The following is a 19,564-nucleotide window of genomic DNA, read 5'->3' on the forward strand; positions in this document are numbered from 1 at the left end:
ATGTTACATGTTTAAATTACATGCGTGGATTGGAGAGGGTAATATTTTTTTTCTTTATATTTAGAGTATTTTTCATGAAATATGTAAATAGTAGGGCAATTAGAAATTGTGAGTATTCACTGTATTTGAACCAGAATACTTTAATTCCATTATTTTCGTTTTCTTCTGAGAACACTTGTGCTATTGTTTCCGCGCCGTCGATTTTTCCGGTATATAAGTGCATGTGCGTACAAGGAGCTGAGTGATAATCAATAGAATTTAGCTTTGAACGGGTCTGGAGGCGGGCAGATGTAAAGGAGGTAACAGGAGAAGGCCGGTGTGGTGTTGGTGCTGGTAGCGGAGGGGGTCTTTTCTCCTTCCTCCTCCTCTGTCCATATTTGGAGGATACTCACTGGACGCGTGTCTATTAAAGAGGGATCAACAATGAAAAAGATCGCAGGAGCAAAGGGCCAAGTGGGAGGAGGGCAGCAGGGCGAGCGAGGGCGGAATGGCAACAGAACAGCCGCGTTTTGTGGTGCGTTTATTTGGAAGAGACGTGTGTGTGGAGTGTGTGTATGTCTGCGTGTACATACGTGCTCCTCTCGGGAGCGACCGAAATGCGGGCGAGAAGTCTGCCAAGTCACCCCTTTTCAACCCCCCCAAGCCCCTTTCACTCCCGCGTCTGTTCCTTTTCTTCTCCCTCCGGCTCGCCGCAACACTTGTTCCTTCCTCGGGAGCCACTATATCGCGGCTCCGCCTGCATTCTGGGTAAAGACTTTACAGTCAGGGGCCATCGATTGCTCTTATCAAATAAACAGAGTGGCACCAGCGGCTGTCCGCGGACCCCCGCCCCGCGCCTCCCTCTTCCCCCTCTCTCCTAATCCAGACCCCCACCACCACCTCCCCAATGTCCATCCTGCCCAATTCCACCCCACCTTTCCCCCCCTCTGCTCGAGAGCCCTAGCAGCTGTGGTCCCTTGTAAATTTTACATGATTGGCATCTCCTTATCCCCCCTCCCGTCTGCCTACCCCCTTGTTTCTGACTCCTCCGTCATATCATGTTGCATATTAATACGCAGTTTACGCAATAGTTCATCCGACAGTGCCTACCGGCTATCGTGTCCCTGGGAATTTGCATAGCTGATTATGTTGCCTGATTGTTGCTCATTTAGGGTTGTATCATGCTGAAATGTGATATAAGGGGGGACTCAGGGGGGTGGAGGTCCTCAAACGGTTTCCTTTGACCCTTGAAATGTAACGTAATCCCGCGTGGCTCCGTTTGATTGGGGCACCCCCCCCCCCCGTCTAATTGTTGTCATCAGGACGCGCACTATCATCGCGCATCTGGAAACAATTTGACATCCAAAGTTAGCGGCTCTGGAAAAGTGAGGTTCTAGAATCCACACAGGTCCACGAAGGCCACGCAGGAGTAGGAGCCCCCCCCCCCCCCCCCCCACACACACACACACAAGGAAAGGGAGGGATGGTTTAATTTGACTCCGATTTCATTAACCCGAAATTATTGCAATTACAGAACATGTGTCTGGACAAAGGCTCCACTTGTGCCGCCATTAAGGCGGGTTTGCGATGAGATTCCGAATCAATAACAACAACAACAACAAAAGACATATTGGGAGTCTCAAGGACAGAATCCAATTAAATGTCGGACCCTTGGCATAAGGTGCGTCCATTTGAGGGTTCTTGACATCAAAATGTTGAATAAGCCCTGATCTAAGTGACTAATGCAAAGAGCTGCAATGACAGTCTTTTGTTTCTTTTTTCTTCTTCTCTGCTTTTTTCCATCTCTCTGTGTGTCTCTGTCTCTTCCCCTCTCCCCCCTTTTCTCTCTCTCTCCCTCTCCCTCTCTTTATAAAGGGAGCGGAAGAGTGGGCTGATACCGGTTTCATGTTGCGTATGGATTTTCGTTTATATAATCGATTGAAATGTCCCAATACATCGATTTTGGGTTCAGTGTTTTACAAACAAGCGTTTATGGGTCTCGATTTTACGTTAGAGATGATTCCAGTTTGACACCGACGCGCCTGGAAGTCGAAATGGTTGATTTTTAAAATAAATTGTGAAATATAAACAAATGAATGTCTATTGTTTTATGTGTAAAAATATTAAAACTGACTGTGGATCGGAAATGGCGAGAAGAGGGTGAAAAAGACAATATTCTGCTGCTTCTCTCCTTAATCAAATAAAGTGGTATAAAAAAAACCACGCACGCACGCGCGCACACACAAAAGCATTTCCGTCCCTCTGAATTCTCCTTGAATTATATGCCATCACTAGTGTGTGTGATTGCGGAATATTAAATTAAAGTGGGATAAGTCCGCACCGAGGCGGGCTGCGTCCAATCCGCAACTCATTTCCCCTGTTGTAGCACCGCATCACTGCGCTCCTCTCTTTTCAATGACAATGTGCCAAATCTGGGCATTTTGAAAACACTTTCCATATGCTATTATCGGATCGCTACTGAGCAAGAGAAAGACAGAAAAGAAGCAAAACGGAATGTTTTATACCAAAGGTACCGAGAGGCATCGCATTTATTTATCTTCACTTTCAATGGCTTATTGTACTTTATTCTTTTTGAGGATTTAAAAAGAGGTAAGAGGAGGTAAAGCTGAAGTTTCTTTCATATTTAAGGTTTTCATATTTCTAAACCGCTGCTGTGTGTGTTTTTTCCTGCGAGCACTGGGAGGTTTTAGGGCAGAAACTTTATCTTGTTTTCTTTATTTTATTTTTTTAAGCTGCGTTTTCTTGATTTAGTGAGCTTGAACTGTTTTGCCCACTTCTCCACGCGATTGTTTGGACTCGATTTCCACAATAGTTTCGCTGAAATTTTTGTAATATTTATGTTTGTTTTAAATTCTTAGTAATTTATTGATTTCCCCTACAAGCTCGCTCCTTAATTGAACACAAGTAAAAACTTTTGAGAGGATTTTGTGTTACGAACATTTCCCTGTGTCGGGTTTTTGCTTGATATGATATTGATATTTTCTCCCTTTATTTGAGTTTTGAGAGGATTATGCTGATAATAGGTCCTACACTGTCGTGTTGCGTTCAAAGACCAACATTTAACTTCGCATCGTTTGTTTTATGGGCCTTTATGTAGCGTGCTTTTGCGTTTGTTTGTTTTTTTACTGGATTGATGTTGGCCAGTGGGTCACTGTGACAGGTTGTGGATCAGAAATGGAGACTTTTTTGGCGTGATTTTTCTCTGTGCGTCGTGATAAGGCGAGAGGGGTCAGTCATGCAACCCCATGAGGGCGCCGACGCATAGGACAAGCGAAGGGATGTAGCCTGTGTTTCCAGAAAACAGTGCAGGTAAAGCTTGGAGGGACTGTAGGACTTAAAGAAATAATATAAAAGATAAATGCTTTTGATTTTTCAGACTTTACCAACAACCGTCCCCTTGTTTCCCAGTAGGTTTACCGTTTATTGCAGTGGATCCGGACGATTTCCAGTCATGAATCTACTGAGGTGGCGTGATATTCCAATTGCTGCGTTATCATAAACGCATGCATTCTAAAAACAACAAATATCAACGAATAAATAAAATTCGATTCTTTACATGTCTGACAATGACGGAATAGTAGAAAGAGTTGCAGTCGCTCCTCTGTTTTCCCTGTGATACCACGCAGAAATATCTCAGCCATTTATTTCATTTCAAACAAACAAACAGCATCTTGCGTGCACGCTCGCACACACGCACCCCAAATGCGCGCTAGCCAAGAGCGCGCGCGCAGACGCCAGACCTGCTTTTACTGATAAAATCTATAATTAGTCGAGGATGCCGCCGATATGGAAATAAGGCGAAATATTAGTTAACGCGCTCTATTGTCAGCTCTCCGGAGAAAGAGCATCGTCTGCAGGGGGAGCGAGGAGGGTGGACACGGGGGGGGGGTGGGGGGGTTAGGAAAAAAAAAACGCAAGAGGTTAAGATAAGCGGCAACCAATATTAGTTCACTGAATCCGTTTGTACTTTCTCCTTTCCCCGTCGCAGACAAATGAAATGCAGCTGGGCTAAAAATGTCGACAGCGCGCACGAAATTATCACAGGAAAGTGCAGAAAATCAGATTCTTAAATTGTTACAAAAAGAAACACTGCTGCGGTTATCAATGTAAAAGTCCTCCTTTTGGTGAATAGAGTCGCAAATGTGGGGGGGAAAAAACAGTCCTCTTCATTAATCTTTCGGGAGCTCGGCGCACAGCACTGGTGCAGCTAACGTGCGTCCGCGGTCGCAGCGGGTAGACTCGAATCTCCAAGCCGTCTGTGTGCGACGGCTCCCAAGCCTGACACGCTAGAAAACCCCCCTGGAGGACAGGCAGGCAAGCTGCAGCGGTAGCGACAGCAGCGGCGGGAGCCTTGGATCCGGGTGAAAAGTGACGCCTCTGCTCCTCACCTCGACCCACCCATCCCGTTTTTTTTTTTTTTGGTCAGAGACCCCTCTAAACCCAGAATAAACAGCCTGGGGTCGCGTCGACTTCGGAACACTCAAGGATCCAGTTGGTATGGGTGCAGTCCAGTCAATGCTGCTGCAAAGTAGGACCACGTAGTTCACTAGCCAGCAGCAGCCTTATCATCACATTCCGAGCCCCGACTCATGCAGTTCAATTCACCCCCAGCTTCGATTTTTTTCCCAAGAAGGCGAACAAGATCTCTTGATTTTCTCCCCCGATTGAGACCGTGTAAAATCTCATTCTTGCTCAAAAGCTACTGAAAAGAGCGGATGGGAAAATACAGAGGAAATCGTTTGTGCTGAACGGTGTAAAAGACCAACGCATATTTTTGTAAAGAGACGAAATATAACCGCCATTGAACGCAGCTTTGAATGACGAGTGGTTATTTTTTGTGTGTGACCCTGTATTGGATTTTGGCTCTATTGAACCCATGAGGGGCCTCAGCGGTCCCGAATGGGCAGTGATGACTTTCCAACATGTGGCGGATTACTGTGATGCATCGCGGCTTTGACTTTTAAGCCGGAATGTTTATGTGTACCATATTTGCAACAGAGCCTCTCGTTCCAAGACAAACAGAAAACCAGGCTGTATACAGAACCATACATGAGAAGTCAAAACCGTGCACGGAAATGAATGCGTACACAACTGTGGAAAGAAAATGCAGCGTTTTGATGAGATGGCTGCGCGGGTTTGGGTTGATTTTGGTGGTTTCTTTATTTCTGTTTTACGCATATGACTGGTTACAGTGTTTTCGTAGATCGGTTAAACTTATCTTATTGTTGACATTAATTGTATTTTAAAAGAATAACCAGGTCGTGTCTAAATTATTCAAATCGAAGCGATTTGCACACCCGCACGGTCTTCTCGTGTTTGTGATTCAACGCAAAAATCATGTTTGTTTGGGGTTTTAGACAAAGATGACTCCTAAGTTCTGGTGGTGAGTGTGCAGGAAGCGGCTGTCTATTGTTCTTCGCGGGATTTGACCCTCTCTGAGAGCGCATACAAAGGGATTTTTCTGCCCGCAAAGACCTATGCGGCCGCCAGGGTTCCGTGCGCGTCATTTGCAATGTGGAGACTGTTGATCAACTCACTAATTACACTTCTCTCCTCTCTCTCTCTCTTTCTCCCTCCCTCTCCGACTCTTTTTTGCTCCCCCCCTCTCTCGCTCTCTCTCTCTCCCTCTCTCTCTCTCGCTGTCTCTCTACCCATTCCCAGAGTGCATATCGGGAAAATAGACACACAAAGACATGCGCACTCAACTTAATCAGCCATTTTTTTAAACAGGGCTAAAACGATAATAATTAGCAGAATAAAGACATATCGGATTTTCATTTCCTTTTCTCCGTTCCCGACCCCCGTCCACAAGAGAGACTGCGAGGCAACCCGTCGACACGTCGTTTCGCCACCACCGGAACCAAAATAAGGGATAGCACTCCTAACGCTTGACATTTGTGGTTTTTACCCTCTTTCATGACATAAAGTTGGAGGATTATTACCATTTTCCCTGTTTTTCCACCTTTTGATTGTCCAATTACGCAAGCCGCTGGATGTGACTGTTTTCTAAAAAGAGCAGAAAGAGGAGCGGAGGTGACGGCTTTGGAGGGGGAAGAAAGTAAGTTTTTTTTCCCTTTCCACCTCTCCCTTTAACTTTTATTGAGTAGTTTGTGGTGTGTGTGTTAAATTCAGGGGTCGGACATCGATTGTCTGCCTCGCTGGCGGAACTTTGACATCGTGGTTGTTTGGATAACAGGTGCTGGGTGTTTTTTTTAAACCCAGAATAAAGATCGTGATGTTGCCTCTCGGGCGCTATTTGGCTACAACAAACCGAGCGACTGTCAGGGTTGGAGGCGTTCTCACGCGTGCGTCCGCGGTCTTCCAGTCGTGGGGTATAGCGTCCGGACTTGTCTTTTTTGTAAAGTTTACACTCTTCTTACACTGATCGTATACCGCGGACAGGATTAGTGTCGCTCCACGGTTCAAACAACGAGGCGAGGCGAGCGTCTTTCCCCGTGTTGTGGCTCCACAGTGCGGGCATGGTGCTGCCTTTGCTTGAGTCCGATCCTTGGTCGTAACCGCTTTGAGCTTAAAAGCAAAGAGTCTGACTTCGTGGTTTTTCCAGCCTTTTAGACCTAATTTCTCGGCCAGGAACTATTAGATATTTAGATAACTAAGATATGGGGAATGCTTTTAGCCAGTTTAGATCACAGCGGCTTTCGTGCATCTTCCAGGGATTCGCTCCGCGACGTGACACAACCTGACTCCCACGCACGATCCCCTCTCCCGGGTTTCAGCCTCGAAACCGACTAATTCAAACAGCGTCATGCTGGAAGGTCACGACAATTTCTTTTACCTCCTGCGATTCACGAACTGTCCGTCTGACTTTACCGGGGTGTGGGTAGCTGCGTCGCCCAGGAGGGAGCGCGAACGCTGGGATGGCGACAGCACGGCGTGTCCCCTCTGGAACAGCCAACTACTACGAGAATCCTCCATCTGTCTCCAGCACCGGCTTTTCAGATGTGTAGAAAAACTCACTCCCTATTGTTAAACCGGCATCAACACTTTTTCTAACATTTAAAACGCCACCTATAATCTTTAAGTTTCTTTTTTTTTACTCTCGTCCCCATGTTTCCAATTTCCTTATAAAATGCCCCTCTTGTACTTGTCTTCACCATTGCGATGATTTATTCGAGTTCGAGGACATAAATTTGTTTTCTCAGGAATTTTTCGCGTCCCTGCTGGTTGTGTGTTCTGAAGGTAGACAGGCGGACTTGGCTCGGATTGGAACGCGACTGTGACAGGGGGGGGCATCGATCGCACAGGGGAAAAAATAAAAACATCAGAGCCAAGGGGCCAGCCAGTCTACAACCCGAGTGTGCAACTGTGCAGTGTGTGTGTGAGTGCGTGTGTGCGTGGAGAGACTGTGCACACGCCGACGGTGTATAGGGTAGGCGACCTTTTTTCAGGGCTCTATTTATATGCGACACTTTTGACTTCTTCACGATCACATCAGAGCACATTTGTCCAGCAAATCGTGATTCATATTTCTTTCATGTTTTGACTTTTCAAGACGCAAATGCAATAAAAAAAATCAAAATACTTTTTTATTGCAAAAATTTCATTTATTATTATTACTCTTAATATCGTTGTTGTTATTACAGGTGTATTTATGTTTATCTGCAAAATGTAATATCATTTAATTCTATGAATTAATTATTAATTGTATTGTGATCATTTTTCTAGACAGATTAATTCTGGGCACAGGCATTTTTTTGGATATTATTACAGCTGACCAAAATTGTACATTTTTGCAAACACAAATACTACCATGTCCGTTTGATGCCAAAAATAATAATAATGAAATTATGAAGTATGACAGGCCTGTCTAATTGCAGTGAATTTCATCACTTAATGATGGTATTGTCTCACTCTGTAAAAACAGAAATGTGCTTTATTTTTCTTGTTTTGCAAATGAGAAGATTTTTTTTCATCAGCTCTTTATTTGCAGAAGCCAGGGCCACTTCTTTATGTTTTTGTTTTTCTGCACGGTTCGTCTCGGTGCTATCAAAGGCTGAGTGTGTGTATCTCCGTGTTAGTTAAGCAGCTTGCAACATTCGCTTTACCCTCGGCGGCAGAAGCAAAAGGGATACGATAAAAAACCCCATGATGTGAGAGATGGGCAGACAGCCCTGGGAGGACAATAGCTGTTGGCTCGAAAATGCCTCTTGATTATTAAAAGCTAATGTATTTTCAGCATCGCAGCCTTCATTAAGGGTGCGGATCGAGTGGGAGCGTTCAGGGGGGTTGAGTGGAGTTGGAGGAGGAGAGGATAAGAGAGGGAGACGTAGACGAGGGGCTGAGTCTGTCCTATAACTCCTGGGCCCAAGACACATGCAGCCAGAAGATTGGCTCGGGCCTCTCCTAGGGGTCGACAATGTGTCATTTCCACCCGGCTAGATTGCCCTCTGCCTATCTGATATTAATGTGCAAATCAATATTTCAGGGATTAAATTTCCCTTCTTCATTTTTTATGGTTTCTACCTCAATAAGTCTCCCGTCTAATAGAGGAGGCTGGGTGATTTAGAAGCCTTTGCTGCAGAAACAGCGAGAGAGAGAGAAAGAAATCGAGAGGAGCTTTGCAACAAGGCTATCGCTGAATTTTAATGTTCTTCTTCGTGGATCCCCCCATAGGCCTTTGGTAAGGAGGGCTATATCACTGCTTTACAGTGTAAAGACAGCCAATTTAGCTAAAAAGGCAGAAAGGGAAAATATGAGTCCGGTTGAATACTTAAGACGGTGTAGTAATCCGAGTAGCAGGTATTAGTGAAAGGCAGCCCCCCCCCCCCGCCTTCCACGACACACACACGCAGCTACACCCAAGCCTACATTACCAGCCGTTCTGCTTGAGTGAACAGCATAGCTTTATTTCTGCTTTCTCCACTTTTTTTTTTCAAATCTGCTCTGAGCATCGACACCCATTGGAGAGATTTATGGTGCTGTGTAATAACATCTGGAGAGTGTGTGTGTGATAGAAATGAAGCACCCTGACATATTGACCTGTGTATGATTATTGGGGAGGTGGGGGGGTCACATTACCATAGTCATAATGCTGCATCTCATTGAGAGTCAACTAAATGAGCTTGGACCCCTTGACTCCCCGTAGACATTCATTAAGGGATAGTGCACACAGCAGCGTCTGTCTGCCAATAGGTGTGTGTTTATTTAATCCTCCTTCCTGTACCATCTGGTGCGTGTGTACGTGCATGTCCAGCAGAAGCAGCAGCAGCACAGTGTGAATTTCTCTCCCACCCGTCCCGCTTCCTCACCCCAATTCAGCTTTTGCAGCCGAGCAGAGTACACTGTTTTAACGTACCAGCGATAGGGAGATTGTCAGCAAGTGAAAACACAAAAAAGAGAGGCAGAGCGACAGAGGAAGAGGCACAAAAGAGCTCTAATTGTAGCACGACCGCTTGGCTTCCTCCCTGATTCACGGCCATTACAATGTGAAAAGCACAACAGCCTGTCCTCCATTATCAAAACGGCAGGCCTACACGCACTCTCACATCCATACACGCATACTCACTGGGGGGATTCGTGTACTTTTTTGTCTCTTATCACAACTCTAATAACTGCTATTATTCTGGTCACCTGCTCTGTCAAGATTCAGAAATGAACATCTGTGCTCTGACATTCCCCTCACCAAAATGATGGCTGTTAGAATCTACCCCCCCCCAAAAAAATACATCTCTTACTGTATATACATATGTGTGTGTTTGTGTGTGTGTGTGTGTGTGTGTGCGCGCAAATATATGTAAATGTATATATGTATGTAATCAAATATGATACAAAAGAGAAGTATATCTCGTCCTAAAGGCCAAGACACAGCATTTTTTTAAGTGACATACTTTCCAAGGACCAATCACCCTTATTTCAAGGCATGTCATTCTTTTAGATTATATGTCTTTGTTTGTTGGGATGGGGTGGAGGAAGGGGAGGGGGGGTGGGGGTGGGGGTGGGGGGGTGGGGGGGGGGGGTGTTTGTTACAGTACTAGTGTCAGGGTCTCCTGGCTCCGCAAGGCCTGTAGGGGGAGAAGCTAAAAAGTCTCTGCAGCAGCGCGGCATTATGTCTCAGATATAGGGGGGCTTCCTTTGTCAGCCCTGGGGCACCACGGCTAACACACACACTTTCTCTCTATCACACACACTGAGTGAGAGGCGGAGGAGGGTTAAAGACTTGGAACGAGATCAAGCCCCTCTGTAGCTCCCGGGGAGGGGGCTTGTGAATATGCGAGTTTTAGTGTAATTAGCACTTAATTATATTAACATATGCAAATTGTCAGGCGGAGAGCTTGTACCGCCAGTGGGTATCGGCTAAGATACAAGTGACTCCATTGTACCACCACTGCAGAAAAAAAGAATAATGGGTGTGTGTAAGGCAACCAGCCAGCCTCCTGTGCTAGCACATAACCAGCAAGATTATTTAAGTCAGCGCCAGGCCGCTTTGCCAAATTTCATTAGTTGCCATGACGACCTGGCTAATTGTGCTGACTAATGTCTCCTGATCTGCAGTCGGGATGGGGGAACATCCCCCCACAACCCCAAAAAATCCACGGGAGGGGTTGGAAAAGAGAGAGAGGCCCAACTGTCCAGATTATCTCAGTGCACAATGACCCCTATTTACACGTGTTCCGCTTGCGTGAGCATTTGCATATTCAAAAATACTTTGCCATCTTTCCTCGTCTGTTTATTGTGTGCATTTGCATGTGTACCCGTGCATGTGTAAGGTTGCATGCATGTGGCAGCAGTGTGTCTGAGGGGGCCACAACTGTTCGTTTGTGTGTGTGTCAGGGTGTGTATTACATGTGTAACTCACGCAGTTGTCAGGGAAGAGGCCATGTGACCATATGTAACAACATAGCCAAATTTGTTTTTGATTACTGTACAAGTCTGATATTCTGGTAAAGAAAAATTTTAAGGCTAAAATGGGACAAGGCATTAGGCCTTTGCAACTTTTACTCGCTTTTTACTACCTAAATATCTAATTACAACGCATCTTTATTGCTAATCGCAACGTAGCAGCAGGATATCCTTCATTAAGGGATAGGGGGCAAGCATTTAATTTTCTGTGTTTGCCACTAGCCAAAGGTGGATAGAGATTGGGCCTAGTTTGTGCTGCTAGTACTTGCATGCTAATCCTGTTTTTTGACAGGAACGTAAACTGATATAATTGCTTTTCAGAGGCAGGAACGGCGGTTTATACAAGTGTGAAAGCACGGGAAGGGGGATTAGCATTATTTTGCATAATGCTGGGCAGGCGCTGAATGGGGCATTGAACGCTTGACTGGGTGACAGAGATGAAAGAGAGATGAAATGCTCTACCCCTCTACTCTCCCTCCCTCCCTCCCTGCCCTCATTCCTCTCTAGTCTTTTTCTGGCCAGTAGAGGACTGTGTTTGCTGGAAACACAAAGTTTTTTGTACTTTTTTTGGGTTTCTCCCAGTGACATGTGAGGCATCATATACATGTATGACAAGTAGCTGCCGAGACTATTAAGCCCTCACTCCCCCTTTCTAAGTCTTCATATATTAAACGGCATCCCTAAAGTGCCGGAGTGTGCAATTATGTAGTGGATGGATGTGGCTCAGGTAGTATTTACATGGAAGGAAGGGAGCGGCTTCCATGGATCAAATCAAACTACACAGTTCTTACAGTTTCCTTTATTGAGATGCTTGCTGAGGATTTGGTTGGATCTTGTGTGGGTAGACTTTACTGTGGCACTGCAAGGCAGGTGTGTTTTATGTGAATAACTGTGTGCACGTGAGCTCTGCGGCTAGTGGGGGGTGGGATAAGGGTGGTGACGCAGCTTAAAATTGCCACCGTGACTTCCACATGACCCGACTCGACTTGGTGAGTAATTTATGATCAACCGTCATTATTGCTGTTGCATCTGGTGTATGGAAATGATCCAGGGTAGAGGGAGGAGCATGAGGGTTAGGTAGTGGAGAACATAAACTCCACAAAGGCCGGTGTGGCCTGTTTTTGTTGTCTCTCATTGGACAGGATCCTCTTTCTTTGACCTTTTGCACGGCTTCCCTCGCCTTTCATATGCTAATGCTCGCCAGTCCCGAGGAGGAAACATGCGGGAGCCGAGCGGTGGAGGACAAAGACTCTCTCTCTTTCTTTGCCTCCTTTCCATGCTGATATCTCCACTTTTCCTGCCTCTTCCCCTCTCAACGACTTGCCAGACTTTGTCATGAAAGGAAGTGAGTGCTTAGCGGATGGGAAAGGTGAGGATGGGTGTTCTTGCTGTGACCTGCACCACCTGTGAGGATCAAGTGCACTGCATGGATCCTCTGTTGTGTGTGTATGGAGTGTTTTTAGTTGGGTTTTTTTTTGAGTGGCACTAGTGTGTGTTACAAATAGGCAATGATTCTCACCATGTTACCCGTTGTGGCTCAAACCGTTGAAAGGTCGTCATACCTTCTGCATTCGACTGCTGTTTCTCCATATCCTTACAACCAGTAAAGTACTGTCTCAGCTGAGGTAAAAGGATACTAATACAGTTACAACAACCCTCCCTTAACATAATACTTCAGCGCACCACTGTTGAACGTGACGTGGTTTCAGGGCTCTTTTGACTCTGTTATGGGAAGGGGACATGTTATCTGTAGGAAATGTAATTTTTGTCCTCATTGAAATCGTTCATTATTGAGTGCGGTTATCTAAATGTTTTTGTTGCTGTTGGTACTGTGCCAGTCAGGATTGCATTACCCTCTCTCTCTCTCTCGCTCTCTCTCTCTCTCTGTAAGGGAAAATAGAAAGAGGGGGATTTTTCACTTCCCTCCATGCTCTGTCCTGTTCTCAGGCTCTCTGCTGTTGCCTATTTTGCATCAGCCATCTCATACAGGATATTAGTAAAAACCAAAATCTTGGAATGACATTTAGAATAAAGTGTTTATTCTGTTAGATTCAGAGTGGAAGTGGGAGTGATCTTAGAACAATTGGAGCCGTGTGCTCAAGGACTTTTCCTGTTTGATCTGAGGTCCTGCTTGCCCAAGGGGGGGCTTTGATTCTTGCTTTTTGGTAAAATAAGGCTTTATTTCCTTCTCCCATACAGTCTCACCCATATTCTTTTCAATGCTCTTTTGCCAGGGTATGCCAGGTAGACACTTCCGAAAACCTAAATACCTAATTTTAATATGCAGCTTGTAGTTTTTTCCATTGCTACAGATCTTAAATACTAAATAACTCTGACAATGCTGGCCATTGATGCATTAACAATGAAGGACACTCTCAGCCTCTAAGTCTGTCAGAGTAACTAAAAGTCCTTACCTTGCTTAAGAAAAGCATTCAGCAGGCATTTGTTTCTGGAAGGCCCATCCCTCTTGTAGCTACCAACAAAATAATAAGCAGTACAAAAGTTTATATGCTGCATTTTATTGATTGCTGTCAGAATTATTTTCAAAGCTGTTGAGGCCGGCAAGGTGAAATTGTAGGAAAAATGCGCAACTACCTCTTCCAAAGAGAACTTAAAAGATGGGCCTTGCACTAAGAGGGGAAAAGTTGATCGATGACTAAGTTTGTCCATAGTTGAAGCGAAACACCACAATAGCACAAGACGACTCATGACAAATGATGCATTTTCTTCCTCGTTCAGTCAAAGACAAAGGTCCGGTTTGAAAAAGGCAGGGAAACCAGTCACAGGACATTTATGTTCATGACCACACCTCCAGGACAAGTATGTGAGGCTAATTTATCTGTATGAACTGAAAGTCTTTCACCTCATTTTCATGTACATTGTTTCTGTCTGAACAACTGAGTGGGTCTCCTGCGTGTAGGCTCGTATCTCGCGTGCATGGTGATTGGCATTTCTCATCCCTTAGGGTGATACCATGTGGCTCTCAAGGCCATTTGCAGGGTTCGTCAGGGAATAAGTGGCTAATTAATTATGCATGACTTGTGGGCTTAAACAAACAGTGTAATGAGATATGAGACACATTACTGGTGAATTAAGCTCTAGTTGCAGGAAGATTATTATTATTGTATGGATAATTTTCCAACTACAAAAAAAAGATACAATATCTCAATCCTGGCTTTGTTCTAACTTGGTAGGATAATCCTTAATTAATTATTATTTAAAAGAAATTGTAATGAATAGCCCCAATTTTTCAGTGACAGAAAAGAAGAAGAGCAGAACACTGCAGGAATGTCCTTGTATATGAAATTGTAGGTATTAACAGGGATGGTTTTGTCAGCGGTTTCACTGATGTATCAGCTCTCTGCTCCCAGACTAAATAAAGAGGGGAGCTTTCCATGTTTCGTCCCAGCTTAGATGAGCTGATACAAGAGAGCTTTGGAGGAATTGTTAAAAAAAAAAGAAGCAAAGAATGAGGACCTCTTCCTCAACACAATATCTAAACAACTGTCAAGATGTAGAGATGAATGGGCCAGTGTTCTTTTTGACTTGTCATTATTTTATACAAACACGATCACAGAATGAATTATCTTTTTTCCTCAGTGTGTAAACTTAAATTCAAATAAATATATACATTTGTAATTCTGGATTTAGATACATTTAGTCTTTAAAAGTGGTCAGTATTGCTGACTGTGGTCTCCAGCTGCATTGTCATTGACCTACACAGTCCCGCATTCCACTCACAAAAAGAAAGAAAAACACCAAGCATTTGATTTCATTTAACTGTGAGTACACAATGGGATTCTCTTTCACCCCATGTTAGATTTTTTAATATGTTATTCTGTCATTATATCTAATAGCTGTTATTTCCCGCAGTGAACAGTAAGGTAATGGGTCCATTTCATCTCAGCTCCCTCTCAGCAGGCTGGCCCAGGATTTGCATGACATGGTGTTTATTTGATAAAGGAATATTGTGGTGCTAATCTAAAACCATTCTAATTGCGCCTGACAGTTGTTTGTTTGTACTGAAATCCAATTAAAATGTACACTTTTCAACTCTATTGCTCACCACCACCCCTCCTTGGTCTCTCTCTTTACTCCCACGGTAACCAGAAAAAGAGCCAGTGATGGCATAAATAACAACTGTGCTTTCCTTGTGGTTTTTTTGTGAGAAGAGAGCAAACTCGCAACAGCTGTCAGAAAAAGGGGGTTTGTTTAAAAAGCAAATGGCTTTGGTCTAAAGTTCATTTGGAGCCCTCTCTAATTAAATAGAGAGCCATAAGCCTAAGTTAATTAGTAATTCCCTGGGTCCAGAAATTAGGCCTGTCACGAGCGTTCAATCTCTTGGGCCGCCAAAAAGGTATGTGTGCTCTTTTTGCGTGTTGTTCCACGACTGCCTGCTCCCATCTCAGTGCTCTTCATCAGCGCTTTTTCCTTACAAGGTTTGCAGTTTTCCCGATGAAATATCCCCAACGTTAATGTCCAGTTTGTGGCGTGTCAGAAAAGTAGATGGAGATGTTTGAGGAAGGGGCACATAGCTCGTGGCGTCAGTCAGAATAGCTGCCCTATGATTATGTTTATGAAGATAATAACAAGGCAAGGGTCCTGCTGAGTATGGTCTTTACAAAGGCAGTTGGGGTTTAAAGTTTAAACTTTATTGTTACCCCTAGAAAAAAAAACACTGGGACATTTGGTTGGTATGTCTGAGAAATGCCGCTGTTCTTTTCAAACAGGACGCATAGAACAGATGTGAAAAAGCCAAATCAGTCTTCTTATTACACTAATATTTGTATCACTAGCAGCAATGCTGGCATCTTTTTTTGGCCCTGTGGAGTTGCCTTTCGCCAAATAAGGAATTTTGTGTGGCAAGTTTTATGTACTCTCTCGAAAGGGGACAAACTTCAGTCATCAAGTAGCTGCTGCATTAGTTTGAAGTGCTTAATAAGTAAGGTTTTGTAATTTCAGCGGGCTGATTCCAATCCTGGAAAGGTCACCGCGGTGCAGCGAGCACTCGATGTCTCTCATTTCAAGTTGTGTGCCTACGATGAGGTAAACATTTTAGGAGAATATTCTGCTACTTTTGCGTCTCTACTGGAAGATACACAGGCCGTTTCACAAGCGCTATTGTGGTTTCAGGCCGACTCCACAGAGGATCTCACCAAATAACCAGCCGCTCACATTTGCCAGGTGGATGTGAAATGCCTGCGTCAGAGAGAGCTCTCTGTGTCTGTCTGTGAGTGTGTGCTATCCTTGACTGACGTGGACACTGTTTGCTTAACCTCTTCTGTGCAGCTCTGCCATGGCCTTGTCAATTTAGTGTGTGTGTGTGTGTGTGTGTGTGTGTGTGTGTGTGTTGAGGCTCCAGAAATGGAAGCTTTCATTTTTCCATGTCCCCTGCAGGACTTTTTTCATACAGACGTGAAAAAATTAAGGAGGGATAAGATCACAAATAAGAGAAATATTTTTTGCGGATTTGTGTCCATTTACAGATTCCGCTAAAAACCGTGCATTGGGGACATCAGACACCTTTGTTATAATTTTGCAGAATTACTACTTTCACATGCAAAATAATCTTACCACACCGCCCCTTTAATTTGCTCTGCCAGCTGTGTTTGTGTATGTGTGGGTGTGTGTGTGTGTGGTGTGTGTGTGTGTGTGTGTGTGTGTTGAGGCTCCAGAAATGGAAGCTTTCATTTTTCCATGTCCCCTGCAGGACTTTTTTCATACAGACGTGAAAAAATTAAGGAGGGATAAGATCACAAATAAGAGAAATATTTTTTGCGGATTTGTGTCCATTTACAGATTCCGCTAAAAACCGTGCATTGGGGACATCAGACACCTTTGTTATAATTTTGCAGAATTACTACTTTCACATGCAAAATAATCTTACCACACCGCCCCTTTAATTTGCTCTGCCAGCTGTGTTTGTGTATGTGTGGGTGTGTGTGTGTGTGTGTGTATCCATGTGTGTATGGTCTCATTGTTTTTTCCTCATCTAAAGGATAAGGCAACAATTTATATAACGCGTAAGCCCACTCATATTGTGTATGTTGTACCTTGCAGACGCACGATGGGCAGAGTAGATTAATATTTATTTAGCACAGGGAAAATCAAGGATTAAGCCGTCATCATTTTAGCGCTAATCCACATTCAGAGACAAAGCGAGGAGATTATCAAACACGTAATGTCACAAAACCACAATTAGTCGGTAACTCACACTCCTCAGCTGCACAGAAACAGATCCGGACAGCGGACAAGAGTGTGAGCGGAGGCCTGCCTGAAAGATTTTGTATTTCGCTGACTCCTGGCGCACTTGCCCACCAATTGCTGGCGCTGTTAATGTGCATCTCCATGTAATCGAACTTCTCGTTTTCACCCCGACTCTCCCTTCAAAAGAAGCCCTCATCCAAATTAGCAGTGGTTTGTCTGATTCACTTATCTGACGTAAATGCATCCCATGATCTTTCCGCTGTCTGAACACACATGCAGCCACATGCATGCAGGGTGACACACATGCAGCAGGAATAAATACTTCTTTCTTAGCTTCAATCACGTGGGAGGAGGGCCGTTTGCTTATACAGTGTTTCATTGGCTGTGTGTGTTGAGTAACCCGTGAATCTGTAAATAAAATTACGTTCTTTGCTAATTGAGTTGAACTCCTTTGCTGTTAATGTGGTGAAAAAAGGTGGTAACGAACAGTGATAGCGAATGTTTATCTGTGTTTGCTAGTTCTGTCCTCAGGTTTTTAGCCAATGCAAATCACCAAATTTAGACTTGCAAAGCAGGTTCGCAGACAGCCAGGTGGCACAGGGAATTTGTTTGCATGTATCTGTGATAGCAGCAAAGGTAGGGTGCAGGGGCGCTAAGTGCACTGAGGTGCTGTTGGTTGGGGGCTTATACGTGAGGACAATCGAGGAATGATGAAAAGAACGGAGATAGAGGGGAAAAATGGACAGACGAGTTCTGGTGCGATAGAGAACAGCAGCAAGGAGCATAGAGCAAGAGTATATATATATAATATATATATATATATATTATATATATATATATATAATATATATATATATACACACACACACACAAACACACACCCCAATCACCACCACCTCCTCTCCAGTCCATCCCCATGGACACTAGTGCATTGTTTGCGGTAGCGCTTCCATTCTTTCAAACTTAATTACCTTTTTGCCTTTTGTGGCGTCTGGGGCTGGAAGTTTTGCTCTGTGGCAGTGGAGGTCGTCACACATTCTTTGGCAATGCGTTCCCTTAATCTTGGGGCTAGAGGTGGTGGAGTTGGGGGGGAAGGGTCTAGAAAGCAAAGCTTCTACCCAGCGTGCAATTCTTCAGTGGTTGTGGATGCACGCGTGCGTGGTCATAATAGTCAAGGCACAGGCTGCCCTTTGTTTGTGCGGTTCATTTCCAATCAACCCTAATTAACTGCAGAGTGTTTCCAGATTGCCAGCAAAAGAAAAATCCCCTCTTTTTTCTCTGCCTTCCCTTGGTCTTTGCTGTTTAAAGTTCGAAGAATCGGAGTTGGGGGGAAAAAATGGAAGCATTAGTTATGTAGATTGGCTTTTCCTTTGATGCTGGAGAAGTCTTTAGTGAGGCCAGTAAGTGGTGACTGTAACTCAGCAGCGTCTGGCTGTTTATTTTCATGTTTCAGTTTAAGTTTAGTTTGAAATATATCCCCTTCAAATGCATCAGACATGTGCACATATTTAGACTGGACTGTGAAAGTCCTAAGTCAATTTATAAAAACGTTAAATCCAGTTTGAACTGTGCTAACTCTTTTAGAGTTTGTCTCTACAAAAATGGACTAGCATCACAGGAACACAGCACCCACATCCAACGAGTCCTAATAAAAAAAATACCAAACACCCCTGTCTGATGAACATCACATTTTTAACCTTATTAACACATTAGTGTGTACTATAGTGTGATAAATCATGACCAAAATAAATGCTTTTTCTTCATCCATGTTTTTAAAATAGAATCAAAGCTAAATTCAACATGCTGGTCCATCATTAACACATCAGTTTTTCTCAACATTCCAGTTCTGCTTCCATCATTCTAGAGGAATTGCTCCACTGTAAGAACTTGCAGCATACTGGGCCAGTTTAAAAGTTCAGGTGGAAGCTAAAAGTTTAGTTACAGGTGTGTAAGGGCAGAAGAAGGAGTAGCCATGTCTTAAGGGTTTGACCATTGACAGGAGCAAGGCCTTTAACCAAGCTGTAACGTCAGAAGGCTATCTGAGCGTTGCTTGCCTTTAAGCTGTTGCTCATGTTTTCACCTCTTTCTCATTGATGTCATGTGTAAACTGATCCTAAATCAGATTTTAGGACGCACTGGTGCCTTTACTGATAGGATTCTTCAAACATGGTCCTTAAATTCACGTTTGTACATGAGCAACAAGTTTGATTGCACCCAATCTTTATTTTCTTTTTTCTTCATTTCTTCAATATAGGTTTATATTTCATGACATCAATCCCCTTACCCTTATTTCCATTGTTGGATTTTTCTCCTCTAACAAAGAAATATCAGGTAAAGGCCCGAGGCCAGTGCGGTGTGTGTTACTTGAGCAAGCAATGAGCCCAATTTACTTGTCATCATCCGGGGGGATAGACTCTGCATACCTGCTCCAATTTCATGAAAAAAAAAAATCACTTCCGTCCTCATTATCCTGATCTCCCTTTCCTCTTTAAAAGCA

The 19,564-nt window shown here is 44.0% G+C and overlaps 1 protein-coding gene across 6 annotated transcripts in view; it reads left to right on the forward strand.

Annotated features, from left to right (window-relative positions):
* The first annotated feature begins 2,371 nt into the window (after positions 1-2,371).
* zfhx4 (zinc finger homeobox 4) overlaps positions 2,372-19,564 on the forward strand; it is a 74,530-nt gene continuing 57,337 nt past the window's right edge. Inside the window, exons 1-2 of one of the 6 annotated variants that reach the window (XM_057012648.1) lie at positions 5,669-6,058; positions 15,823-15,906. The gene's annotated coding sequence lies outside the window, so the exon portion shown is untranslated. Of the gene's footprint in view, positions 2,590-5,668; positions 6,059-7,284; positions 7,391-11,915; positions 12,230-15,822; positions 15,907-19,564 lie in introns of those variants that run through there. The other 5 variants (XM_057012649.1, XM_057012647.1, XM_057012645.1 and 2 more) reach the window with 5 other exon arrangements.

Source organism: Takifugu flavidus, chromosome 17 (genome assembly GCF_003711565.1).
Source record: "Takifugu flavidus isolate HTHZ2018 chromosome 17, ASM371156v2, whole genome shotgun sequence".
NCBI classification, from domain to species: domain Eukaryota; kingdom Metazoa; phylum Chordata; class Actinopteri; order Tetraodontiformes; family Tetraodontidae; genus Takifugu; species Takifugu flavidus.